The sequence below is a fragment of the Orcinus orca genome, chromosome 7, assembly GCF_937001465.1.
Source record: "Orcinus orca chromosome 7, mOrcOrc1.1, whole genome shotgun sequence".
Classification (NCBI taxonomy): domain Eukaryota; kingdom Metazoa; phylum Chordata; class Mammalia; order Artiodactyla; family Delphinidae; genus Orcinus; species Orcinus orca.
Window position 1 is genome coordinate 47,875,283 of NC_064565.1, and position 14,134 is coordinate 47,889,416.

General features: G+C 40.5%; 1 protein-coding gene across 16 annotated transcripts in view; it reads left to right on the forward strand.

Annotated features, from left to right (window-relative positions):
• PKP4 (plakophilin 4) overlaps positions 1–14,134 on the forward strand; it is a 961,933-nt gene that overhangs the window by 740,206 nt on the left and 207,593 nt on the right. The window contains exon 1 of one of the 16 annotated variants that reach the window (XM_049712687.1): positions 8,240–8,263. The exons of the other annotated variants lie outside the window; for them this stretch is intronic. The gene's annotated coding sequence lies outside the window, so the exon portion shown is untranslated. Of the gene's footprint in view, positions 1–8,239; positions 8,264–14,134 lie in introns of those variants that run through there. 16 annotated transcript variants of the gene reach the window in all.

Here is a 14,134-nt window from a genome sequence, read left to right on the forward strand (position 1 = left end):
CCTGTTGCTGTGCTCTCCTCCGCGGCTCCGAAGCTTCCCCACTCCGCCACCCGCAGTCTCCACCCACGAAGGGGCTTCTAGTGTGTGGAAACCTTTCCTCCTTCACAGCTCCCTCCCACTGGTGTAGGTCCTGTCCCTATCCTTTTGTCTCTGTTTATTCTTTTTTCTTTTGCCCTATCCAGGTACGTGGGGAGTTTCTTGCCTTTTGGGAGGTGAGAGGTCTTCTGCCAGTGTTCAGTAGGTGTTCTGTAGGAGTTGATCGACGTGCAGATGTATTTCTGGTGTATCTGTGGGGAGGAAGGTGATCTCTGCGTCTTACTCTTCCGCCATCTTCCCGGAAGCCCAGTTCTGTATATTTTCTTATTTACCAGTTGTCTTCACCATCATCTTTGTACGTATACAGTATTATCATCGTATATGTTGTACACACCAGGAAATGGACTGAAAGATTATCTGTGACTTGCCTAGGATCTTGAGGCTAGTAAGTAGTGGAATGGGAATCCAAAGCTTAGTTTTCTGATGTAAAAAGAAAAGGCCTCTGTTTGACCATGCTGCTGTTGTGAGTTAAATGTGAGTGATGTCCTATGTAGAAAGCACCTATGGGTTTAGAGTTTTGTTTTGTTCAGGTATAATGTTTATATAATTTTTCAAGTTAAATTTTGATAGGTTTGTGCTAAAAGAATTTGAGTGTTGGAATAGTTTCTGCAGATACTGTTCCACACTTTTTTTCTTTATACGTTTTGATTGCCGAGTAAAGACATTGCACTATCCCACTGCCAGGCACAGTCCTGGCTCATGGGGACTCAGTGATGTCAAATGAATGAATGAAAAGCAAAGATTTGGCCATTGTTTGTGTCTTGTAAATACGGTGATGAAATATAACGTGTATGATAAATTAAGTAGAAAACTGCTGAGATATGCCTAAATCATAAATGAAAAGGTTGATTTGTTTCTTCAGTTAGGGAATTATTCACTTCTGAAGTCGTTCCACAGGATCAGATCATCTTCTAGGTAGACCCTCCACAGTTTTCAGTTTCTTCCCTCTATACCCAGAAATTTATCACTGCTACCCACTCGATCCTTCCTAACTATTATACAGTAGATTTCTGTACACATGTGCTACAAATCAAATTTCACATTCTCATGAAACCAGATTATAAAAATATTTTTGAGGGAGAGATGTAAGATACAGATAGGGTATAAAATTAAAAAACATATAAAAGCTTAATTTAACAAATATTTGTTTACCCTGCAGTGTGATTGGGGCATCCTCTTCTTTAGCATTCACTAGCACACGTTATCCTTACTAGAATTCCTTCACCTTCTCAGCACTTCCTTCGTCTTCTTCAGAGATGACTCTTCACTTTGTCTTCCTCTGACAACTGAGGCTTCTCCAGAGATGGTGCCTTGCTGAATTCACATATGTACCATGTGCACTTTCCTTATTTTATTTTTTTCTGTACCACTTAACATTGTCCCACCAATGTGAGGAAGCATCCACAAAGAAGAAGGGATCACTCCTGACCCTGTCTTGACCCTGTTGGAAGCTCCCTGTCTCACTGATATCCAGGTATCCAATATATGGTAGGATATGGTAGACAGCTTTTAAGATAGCCTCCTGTGATCCCTCCTTCCTGGAATTCATACCTTTCCCTTGAACAGGGTCTAAAATTATTATTCACTTCTAATAAATTCAGTATTCCTTAGGAGGATGGAACGTCACTTCTAAGAACAGCAGTGTTATCAATATCGTGGTCCTTGACAGCTTTGTACTGAAAGAACTTAGAATTTGCTTCTGAGTCAGGAAAAGGACAAGGCCTGTTTACCAAGAGCTGTCCAAAAGGTATCTGGAAACAGATAAGAACAGGAGAGCCAGGCACTGTCCTTCAAAAGAAGACTTGTCTCCACTTCTGTTGACTACCTTAGCAGTCTTCGAGAAGGCATTACATCTCTCTGAGCCATTATTTTCTCATCTCTACAATGGCTGGAGTTGAACTTTAGGATTTTGCTAAATCTCTTCAGTTCACATTCTCTACATCCAGATATCTAATATTTTGCTTTTTGATAAGGATGTTTAATTTACAACAAAAACAAAAAAATCTCATCCAGGTAGAGTGAAGTTAATTTTTTCCTTCAGAAACCTTATGTTATAGGTATGAAATTTATATACCATCTTAAATCTTCTGATGTTATTTTATTGGATATTAGCATATCTGGGTGTCTCTTTTTTGAGTTACTGTTTACAGTAACTTCCTAGAGTTATACTTTTTATAGTTGTGAAGGCAATTTTTTTTTAATAGGTTAAACCATTGCAATTAGGGTAAATTCGAAATTCCTTCCGTTGGCCCAAAGTCTGCTTTCCTTTTTATTTATTTATTTGCTTCTTTGTTTGTTTGGGGGTTTTTTTGGCTGTGTTGGGTCTTCGTTACTGCGTGCGGACTTCCTCTAGTTGTGGCGAGCAGGCGCTACTCTTCGTTGCAGTGCGCTGGCTTCTCATTGTCATGGCTTCTCTTGTGGAGCACAGGCTCTAGGCACACAGGCTTCAGTAGTTTGGCACGTGAGCTCAGTAGTTGTGGCTCGTGGGCTCTAGAGCACAGGTTCAGTAGTTGTGGCACACGGGCTTAGTTACTCCGCGGCATGTGGGATCTTCCCAGACCAAGGCTCGAACCCATGTCCCCTGCATTGGCAGGTGGATTCTTAACCACTGCACCATCAGGGAAGCCCGTATGAAGGCAATTTTAATGCGGTCACACTATCTTAATCTTTTTGAGTTTGCTCCTGACAAATGAAAAAGGTTTCTGAAACTAAAAATTACTTGCTGGGGAAAATATGTGTCCCTTTCTGTACACTACATGTATTATATTTTGTTCCTCCTGTGGAGTTGGCGTGGCATGCCTGAAAACCGTCCCTGTGCTCTAAAATGTTCCTGGTATCTAATAATGGCACTTGAAATACTGGTGCAGGTTCTCCTGCCCCTTTGGCTGCCTGCCTTAGCAGGACGCAGGCAGATGGTTTTTTGCCATGAGCTCTCTTTTCTGAGCCCCTTCCCACTTAGCTCTCCAAGTTTTATTAACCCGTTCTTTTCAGCGTCAGGTTATCAGAAGCTAAATTCTACTCACTACATATAAGCTCATGTGGTTTACAAAATTTTCTTGCCTTTGGGAATCAGTGGAAATAATTTTTAAAGCAATGTTTATCAAATAAGACAAAAGTAGACATGGTAAAAATATAATTATGTCCAGCAAAACTTTAACAAGGTATAGTAGGAAGACATTAAGGTGAGGGGAGTCTGGATTCCTCAGGTTTGGTTCGCATGCTGATGATCTCTGAATCCCTTGTCAGGGCTCTCTCCCAACCCCCAGCCCCGCCTTCTTTGAGATAACACCTAACAATATGAATCATTTTTCTTCAGCTGTCAGTCATTATTAAGGATTAATAATTAGGAGACATCTCAAATTGTGTTTTTAAATTGATGCATTAGAAATGCTAGATCAAACAGCTGGATTTACTTAAAATATTTTCAGTCAATTTAAGAGTGTGCAAATCACTAGTAACAGATGGCATCTACCTAGGATTTTTGAAGGGTGAAATTGGGATACTTGTAGCCAGAATGTGTGAATTTAGCTTATGAACAGTTATTGGGCCAGCAGGTTGGTATCACTGTGCACATAGTGATGCAAGGGGACTTAGGGCATTAGCTGTCCACCTTTCTTTCCTGCTAGGCTACTGGTACCTATGTGATAACAGACCTGGTTACCAAATCAAAAAAAAATAAAAAGCTTTGGAGGGAAAGCAAATATGATATCTGCAGGCAAATATGTTTACTAGAATGTTTTGAGGGGGTTAAAACATACATAAGTAAAGTATATGTATTTTTGTATACTTTCAAAAAAAACAAATTTCCACTTTAAAAAAATTATTTATTTATTTTTGGCTGCGTTGGGTTTTCGTTGCTGTGCGTGGGCTTTCTCTAGTTGCGGCGAGCGGGGGCTACTCTTCTTTGTGGTGCGTGGGCTTCTTATTGCGGTGGCTCCTCATTGCAGAGCATGGGCTCTAGGCGCACGGGCTTCAGTAGTTGTGGCACACGGGTTCAGTAGTTGTGGCTCGCTAGCTCTAGAGCACAGGTTCAGTAGTTGTGGCTCATGGGCCTAGTTGCTTTGCGGCATGTGGGGTCTTCCCAGACCAGGGCTCGAACCCATGTCCTCTGGATTGGCAGGTGGATTCTTAAGCACTGCACCACCAGGGAAGCCCCCAAAGTTCCACTTTTAATGGCTGTTTTTAAAAATTGCTGTTAGGCTTTACCTGGTGATAATAGCTGATTTGTCAATAGGGAGTTGAAGTTTGGAAGTGGGAAATAGTAAGTTGGAATAAGGATGTATTTTTCTGGAGGAAGAAATGCAAATAGCAGTGCTCCTCAGGAGTCAGTGTAGGGGATGGTTTTAAACATCCATTTAATCTGTCTTGAGGAGGGCATGAGTGTCTAGGTTTCCAGTAGTGAACACTCTAGAAGACTGACGAAACTGCCTTCATTTGTTCTCCTCACTTCTATTTGTTCTCCCCACTTTGCTCACATTGCTAATCTTTATTTTGTACAAAATTTCTAGTTGGACTTTAGTGAGGGTTGAGTTATTCATACACGTCGGCTGGTGGCACTTTGTCATCATTGGTCTGGGCCAAGCCAGTGTTTTATTTATTGATTCTTTGTTATCACCATCCCCTACATATTCCCCCCACCCCATTACCATGGGCACTAGTCTAATGTGGCTAGTGCATTTCTTTTTGTTTGTATGTGCTCTTGTATAATGTATATTTTATATTATGTAAACTGTTACATAAACTGTATTGTTCTCCTTCAGTTAATGTTTTTGCTGAGCAGTTTATTTTAAAGATTTGTCTCTGATCCTGTGTGAATATTACCTTGTTGATTCTGACTATAGTTGAGTATTTTGTGATGTACATTCATCCAGTTTTACTTCTCCTGTGATGGGGATTCAGATTGCTTCAACCTCCACATCATCACAAAGTGGGCTGCCTGTCCCTTGGGACCTGTGTGACAATTTCTTTGGGAACTATGTCTAGGATTATGATTGCTGGGTCATAGACTGGTGAGTGCATTTAATTTGCATAAGTCATACCTGATGGTCTCTAGAAAGGCTGCCTCCACTTGGCATGGTATGGCTTTCTGATTTTTGTCAGGGTATCAGGTATAAAATATCTCACTCTTAGTTTACATTTCTCTGACTATGTGTGAACTTCATCATCCCTTCATCTGCTTGTTATTTGTCTTCTGTAAATTTTTTGTGTATAGGTTTTTTGTTTTTTTTTTTTTTGCGATACGCGGGCCTCTTACTGTTGTGGTCTCTCCCGTTGCAGAGCACAGGCTCTGGACGTGCAGGTTCAGCGGCCATGGCTCACGGGCCTAGCCGCTCCGCGGCATGTGGGATCTTCCCGGACCGGGGCACGAACCCGTGTCCCTTGCATCGGCAGGTGGACTCTCAACCACTGCGCCACCAGGGAAGCCCTGTGTATAGCTTTTGCCCATTTTTCTGTTGGGATTCCCATCTTTTGTTGACTTGAGGGACATTATCATGTTCTGGATATTAGTCCATTATTGGGGCATTGCAGAAATCTTCTGATCTCTCATTCTCATCTGCCTGTTAATTTTATCCATGGAAAAGACACTCTTAAATGTGCTTTCAAAAAAATTTTTTTTCTTACTTGTGGCTTGTAGGTTTAAGTCCTTCCCTACTAGGTTTCAAAGATGTTCTCCGACATTCTTTTCTTTTAACTTTATAGTTTACCTTTTACAGTTTGGCTTTCTTCCATCTGGAGTTCACATTGTGTCCCACTGCCCTGATTAAAAGGTTTCAAGGGACCTAAGTTATCTACAGAGTGTAGCCAGAGCACTCAGAGGGCATATGAAGCCTCTCAAGGTCTGTCGCACACATTTCTTCTCATTTGGATGTGTCCGCACTGCTTCCATGCCTTGGCTATTGTAAATAGCGCTGCTGTGAACATTGGGGTGCATGTATCTTTTCGAGTTTTCTCTGGATATGTGCCCAGGAGTGGGATTGTTGAATCATATGGCAACTCTATTTTTAGTTTTTTAAGGAACCTCCATACTGGTTTCCATAGTGGCTGTATCAATTTACATTTCCACCAACAGTGCAGGAGGGTTCCCTTTTCTCCACACCCTCTCCAGCATTTATTATTTGTAGATTTTTTAACGATGGCCATTCTGCCGGGTGTGAGGTGGTACCTCATTGTAGTTTTGATTTGCATTTCTCTAACAGTGGTGTTGAGCATTTTTTCATGTGCTTATTAGCCATCAGTATGCCTTCTTTGGAGAAATGTCTATTTAGGTCTTCTGCCCTTTTTTCAAATGGGTTGTTTGTTTTTTTTGTTGCTGAGTTTTATGAGCTGTTTGTATGTTTTGGAAATTAAGCCCTTGTTGGTCACATTGTTTGCAAATATTTTCTCTCGTTACATAGTTTCTCTTTTCATTTTGTTTATGGTTTCCTTTGCTGTGCAAAAGCCTGTACGTTTGATTAGGTCCTATTTATTTATTTTTGCTTTTATTTCTGTTGCCTTGAGAGACTGACCTATGAAAACATTGGTACGAAAGATTAAATCACCATTAATTGTTTGCATTATTTTGACTCACCATTATTGATTCACCAAGGAGCCAAGTAGTCTTTTGTCTTTCTTTTTGTATGTATCCTGCAGTGGAAACACTTGCCTCATTTTTCCATTTTCTTAATTTTGTTCTGATCTGTGGCTGAATCTTCCCCATACCCTCCTTCAGCCTCTTAGTGCCATTTTCCATGTGGTGGTCAGTCTAGCAGATAATAATTGTGTTTCATTGTTTTCTTTTGACCCACCCTTGGGGCCAGCCCTTCTCTCTTCCTGCTCCACACCGGGCTTGTTGCTCTCCAGGGCTGCTTCACGATGTCATTGCACCTGAGTAACCCTCATCGAGGGACTGAAGGAATCCCTGACACTCCAGCATGCTGGGAGATAAATTCACTGATACGATGACGTTAGCAAACATGGGCATTTGAGAAGGTCTCAGAAGGCCTCTAGTCCCTGTAGGTGTCAAGCACTTGCTGCTGACAATGAGCATGGTTCAGCCTAGCCTTCTGATCTGTGTATGCCTGCTCATTTGTTGACACATTTCTTGATGTCTCAGGATGCTAGTCTAGCTCTGACCATTGGTTTCCTCTCTTTCCCACTTCCCCTCTCCCCACCCTGTGTACATCCCTTCTCTCAATCTTCTTTCATTCTCCTGTGTGATAATTGATTGCACTGCTAACATTTTTTTGGTCTTTTGGGAAGAAAGGAATGGAATCCAGGGGTGCAAGATTCATTTAAAATGAGATTGACATTTTCAGACTTTGGGAAGTAGGCAGACTCTTACTATTATAAAAGTCGGATCATTTTCTTTTTGAAATTTGGGAACTTTAAGTGATTCACTGATGAAGAGGGAAAAACTGTTTGCACTTAGCATATTTCTCATTACACCACTCAAGATCCTCATCTGTTACACTACTTTAAGCATTTTGCTCTGTTTTCAGCACTCTGGGACAAGAGGTTATATGTTTTCATTATGTGCATTGTGAAAATCATTTCACCGCAGCTCTAAAATTGTTTTTTTTAAATTGTAGAATGGGAAATGAGTTCTGTTTAAAACAAAAAAGACTTCTTAGTAGCAAAAAAATGTGACCTTTATACAGTCTTACCTGAAGTTTATTTGAAATATCAACTGTGCCAAAAATATGCTGTGAACTAGCAAGTTATTTGCAATAGTGTGAATAAGTAACTTAAAATATACCTTAGTTATTTGAAGGTAGATGAGCAAATTATGAGCCTGATATGTCTGATTAATAGCATTAAGGATGATTTCTTTTGGAATAAAATGTTTGAACGACACAATCACAGATAGTAAAAACACTTTAAAATATGGTAGATTGCTTTCATTATTCAGTTTTTTTATTTAGATTTTTTAATATGAAAATTTCTGAACGAACTGCAAAGACTTTTTTTTTTTTTTTTTTTGTGGTACGCGGGCCTCTCACTGTTGTGGCCTCGCCCGTTGCGGAGCACAGGCTCCAGATGCACAGGCTCAGCGGCCATGGCTCACGGTCCCAGCCGCTCCGTGGCATATGGGATCTTCCCGGACCAGGGCACGAACCCGTGTCCCCTGCATCGGCAGGCGGACTCTCAACCACTGCGCCACCAGGGAAGCCCTGCAAAGACTTTTGAGGTATGAAATACTCTCATTGTAGATAAAATGCATTTAATGTTTCTTTTAATTTGTAAATAAACAGTTATGATTTTATAAAACCAACTAAAAGTTTTAGTTTTGCAATTTGCTTATCCTTTAAATTTGAGTAGATATTTTAACTGCTTTGAGCCTATTTTGTTATCGATGAAGTCAAGGTAATTCCTACCTCTAGGATTTTTGTTTGTTTTTTTTTTTAAATTCAGTGAGATGAAATAAATGGCCATTCTATTTTTTTTAAGTTTTGCCTTTTTAGTAATAAAAGAAAACTATTAAAACAATATGGTACCAGTTGTTGAGACTGACAAAGATCGGAACGAATGATAGAACCTCGTACCGACGAGAGTCAGTGACACCAGCTCACACTGCCACGACTCTTCTAAAGAGGAAGTTGGCACTAGGCATCAACAGCCTCCAAAAATCCAGAAAGTACATTTGGTCCACAACGTCTAATGTACTGTAAGGCAGTTATCACTCAAGTGGACAAAGACTGTTTTCTGCTGAGTTATTTAGAAAATTAAAAACTATATATCAAAATATTAAGCTAAGGGGGAGAGGAGGTGGGGAAGGGATGGGCTGGGAGTTTGGGGTTAGCAGATGCAAACTATTATATATAGGATGGATGAACAACAAGATCCTACTGTGTAGCACAGGGAACTCTATTCAGTATCCTGTGATAAACCATAATGGAAAAGAATATAAAAATGTATATATATGTATAACTGAATCACTTTGCTGTACAGCAGAAATTAATACAACATTGTAAATCAACTATACTTCAATAAAAATACCCACGTGTTTTAAAATTAAAAAGGAGAGGTGTATATACATATTTTTAACCTTTGTTTCAGTAAATGGATACCAGTTTAATCATATCTTTTTAAATTGACTGCAATGATATGCAAACTTTTTCTGTTCTCTGTTTGGCTACATTTGTGTTTATACATTTTTGAGTGTCCCTCCTTCTTCCTTGGCTCTTTGCCTAGTTTATAGCTCCAAGTTCCCTTCCCTTTTGCCTGCTTTTCCTACTCCTCTTTAGTTCCTTTGCTTTTGCTTACCCAGTACTAGATATAAATCATGTAAGAAAATTAATACTGACTGAGGAGAAGTTATCTTCTTTTTTTAAAAAAAATTATCTTCCAACTCTTTAAAGTGTGACTGTAGAAAATGGTCTGCCATTTTTTCTGGAAACATACAGGGTGGTGGTTAAGCGTTTAGGAGTCGATTAGACCTTGGCTTGAATCCAGACTGTGTCACCTGCCCGGTGTGTGACCTTATGCAAGTTAACTTCTTTGGCTTCTGTATTCTCAACAGTGAAACAGGGATAATGTGTAACTCAATTTTGCCTTGAAGATTAAATGATATAATGTTTGTAAAGTGCTCAGAGCTGACTCATAAGAAGTATTCAATAGATGATTGCATCAAGTTTTCAAAGATGAAATGGAGGCCAGACATCTTATTTCAAATACTGTGTCAATGTTTAAAATGCCAGTAAACATTGCCTACTCAGTATATAGTCAAAAACCAAACAAGTCAACAAAACAGAAGTATGGGGTAGAACTTAAAGTTTTATCTCATGTTCAGAAGTATTATAAACTTTGATATGGAATGTGGCAGAAAGAGAATGAGGAAAGGATTATGGGGAAGGGGGAAAAAAAAGTCTCAGCTCCTGACTAAATAAAAAGATAAATGATGAATGATGACTCCCTTGAGGCAATGTGAGGATGGGCAGAAAAGGGGAGGGGATTCTTAACTGTGCCTCTTTTCACACATTTGTAAGTGAATATGAATATGAAGGTGATTTGGAAAGGACAAAAACACCTATCCAGATATAAAAACATTTTTATAGTCTTTATCACTACATTCTCATGATAAACTCTGTATTTTGGAACTTTGTCTCAGAACTTTATTATTTTGTTAGTTTTATATAGTGTTCCCAAAATGTGAAAAGTCACTTTGTTTAGGGGCTTCATTTTTGTTTACGGCATTTCTTCAGTGGTGCAAATCACTGGGAATCCAGTTTATTATGCTGTTATTGGCCCTGTAGCCATCTTCCCCAAGACACTTCTTCTAATACCTGGGGATTCTGCAGTGTTGAATCTCGGAGGTAAGTTGGTAGAGTAGACAGTCTGAGGCCCTTCCAGAACTTGTTCCTCTCTGCTTTGCTCTCATATACACTCCTTATCCTTTTGTTCAGACAAATGCTGTTGCCCTGTACCAGCAGCGAGAAGGTTGTGGGGTTTTTTTTCTACAAAGATGGGAGATTTGGGGGAGATCCAAGTGCTCTGCCTCTTCTGACCAGGCATGGCTTTCTCTGGCACAGCTGGTGACAGTGACATCACAGCCTGTGGCCACGGAAGAGAGCAGAGTTCCCCACCTCACCTAGGGATTGAGCCCCTGGGGCTCGTGCATCAGCTCAGTGCTCCTGAATCCACAATAAGTGTGGCCGCTTGTGCAGTAAGAGCAGTAAAACACCCCACGTGAAAGAAGGCTGCCGTGGGGTTGCCTTCAGGATCCAGAATAGCAGTTACCTGAGATTCCCTGCTTGTTGGAGCTGTTTATTATGGTGCCTAAGGAGGACAGCTTGTGAAACCTAATTTTAAATGCGTAAGACTAAATGACCCGTCGGGCTCTCGTTTAATTAAAAAGTGGACCCCTTTGACATCAGCACTGTAGATGTGAACATTGCCTAAGGGTGTACAACCGCCAACCCCAGTGGGCAGTGTTCCAGTGGACCCTCGCCCCCGCCCCCAAACCCGGAGCAGGTCCCACAGCCTTCCTGCTGAGCACCCTGCCCCAGCTGGACCCCTCTGTCTGTGAAGCATGCCAGTGACCCACCTTGCTCGTTTCCTGGCTTGTTCTTAGAAGTTAGTTCCTTGTGACCCCATTGTGTCCCTAGCCCTAGAGAAACTGTACCGCCACTGAGTTTTGGCCGAATAATGTTTATTTCACATGTGTCTGCGTTTAAGTTAGAATAGCAGAGGTCAGTGTTCTGATATTCCTAAAGGATGATTGGCCGTGTGTCCACTGGTCTGGAGAAGAATTTATATTTGTGTGGGTAGCCAAGCAGAGCACCACTGACCCCTACTACAGTTTGAAAGCTAGGTGGCCTGACTTCATGACAGTGTGTTCTAAATCACACGATTGTCTTAGTACTTATTCTTCATCTGCTTGGTTAAAAATCAGGTCAATTATTTCTGGAAAAAAATGGGTAACACTTGCACCAAGTAAAACAATGCCCTTGCCTGTAGGTTAGTCTCAGGCTTCTTGAATAAAAGGAAGGATATTTGGAACACAGAGAGTATAGAGACTCGAGGCTTAGAGAGTAGGATGCATGAATTGATCAAAGTCTCACCTCCCCAGACCTGAATTTGCAATTTCTGATTCTATTATTAGCACAGTAACATGTATCAGAAAGTGAGATGGTAGATGGTATTCTACCAGATATGTTAGAAAGTTCTAATTATTATACTGATGCTAGAGAAAGCAGTCAAGAAAGTTATCTTCAGTAGTAAGTTGTTGGTACATTTATGGACAGTATATAAGGTAATTTGGCATGTTTTATATTCATGGATAATCAGGGCAGGCTAATCTTGCATGTTTGTTTCCTAATTGCTCTATTTTTAGCACCCCCATCATTTCTCTTTCTACTGGAACACCCGAACGTAGTGCAGTGCATGCACCCATGGTGCATAGCAAATGTGAAGGCCCCAGTCAGCTCAGTTGCTTCTGTAGAGAAAGCAGTCATTCCAATACTGCCAGTAATGACGACCTTGTTGATGATACCAGTCAAGGTCTATTATAAAGCATGGAGAAGTTTTTGTTTTGCCTTACAAATATGTTTTTGTTTGTTGGTAAACATGCATAATAGCAAAAAGTAAAGATAATCTATCCTTATTAAAACCTGAGTTCTATAAAGAAAAGGCACAACAACGTTTATAGATGTTTTGTTTCCCTGAGCCACAGAAAATGCAGTCCTTATTTGACTTAGTTGCAATGCTTTGGGAAAATATAAGCCTGCAGATGGTAATCTGCAGATTACCAGAAGGGTCATCCGCTCTATACACAACCTGCAGTATGTTGCCCCCATTCTTTCTCATGATGCTCTTCACTCTGCCTCAAATCTTCTTCTTCACATTTTTTATTCACTGTCCAAGGGCTTTACACCCTGCAAGGCCCTGCTCAAGTATTTCTTCCATGAAGATGTTCCTGACTCTAGCACCCTCCTTCTCCTTGAATTCATGCACATGTACACACCATTTCCCGCTTTATTTGTACTACTTTTATTTTAATTACCTCAGATACTTTTTAACGATGTGTTTATAGCCGTATGTCCCATCATTTACTTCTGAACTAATTTCTTTGAAGTCAGAGTTAGCTTCTGATTCACCATTCCATTCTCCATGATGCTGGGTATGGTGTCCCACACATAAATCAATAAATGGATCCAGAGATCTTGATTTTTAAGATTCCCACTTAATCTGTGTTTTGTTCTCTGTAATGTGCCTTTGATATTTGGTAATATAATATTGTATAGAAAGTAATGTTGAGAAAACCTTGGCCAGTGATAATAAAAGTTAACATTTCTTTGTGTGTTAATTTATGAGGATTTTGTGGTTACATTTAATTATGTTCTATCAATAAGCAGGGAAAGATAGCCTTCTTATCATAGAAACAATGGAGATACACCTACCTTTTTGTGCTTTGCAGTATAAATCTATAAATCAATCTGATAAGATAGGTTATATGCATTTTTTATATTTCTGACAGTCCATGGGAGTTTGTGTTGAAGAAGTTGTAAGGGTTGACTACCATAAGAAATGATTTCCGTTCTTCTGTTAATTAGAAAAGGATTCCTATAAGAGAGAACATTTTAGACTCTAATATTAGAGAAAAAGAAATGCAGAGAGATGTAGGTATCTGGGAGAGGACATGGACTAGTGGAAAGGTATATATATTCTGAGCTACAATGACAGTTAGGGCCAATCTAGTTATTCTGGTTAGCAGCTGTGTTCTGGGCAGAGTGGATACCGGAGGGTTGTGACAGATGCCAAATCTGAATGCCCAGCCTCCCTGCTTTGATTCTGTTGCTTGAGGCTGCCCTTAGCTAGGAGCCATCTTGTAGAGCTGTTGCTTTGTCTGAGACCTCAGAAACCTAGGAAAATTTAGCATGGCTGCTAGACCTGAGCACAAGAGGGGTTTTAGATTGAACTTTGCAGGGACAACAATGGTCCTGGCTCAGCAGTGCTCTGCGAACACTGTGCTCCCTGGGGCACACTTCCTTACTCTGCTGCCTTCTGGGTTGTGGCCTCGAGTAGGCTGTTTGACTTCTGACATGTGTTACCAAAAAGGCTATCATTACCAATGGTAGCCTCTCACTTAATAAAATATAGTAACAGCAACCGCAACAAAAATCCCAGCATTTATCATTGCCTTGCAACTCTGCCTTTTTGGCCTTTCGGGGAATCCACTGATGTCACCTGAAGGAACCATTTTATTTCTAATTGCTACATGCCAGGTTGTTTTATGTGCTTGTTTCTCAGCATTCCACAGATGCCACGTTACTCAAAGCTGTGCTTTAGAGCATCTTCAGATTTCTCCCTCCCCGCCCCGCACAGCTTCCCTGCTTGGTTCTCATGTAGCAGCTGCTTGCACACCCTGCTGATATCCATCCACAGCACACGTCCAGCCAACAGAGCTAAATTGGAGTGAGCACGGCTTCAGTGCCGGTGAACTGGCTACGCTCCAGTCTTGTCACTCCTGTCTTACCATCTGATTTGAAGCGTTTTGTTGAAAAGACAGATTTAAACACTCCAGTGAGGGCAGAACCAAATTTCATAGCTCTGTGAAAGG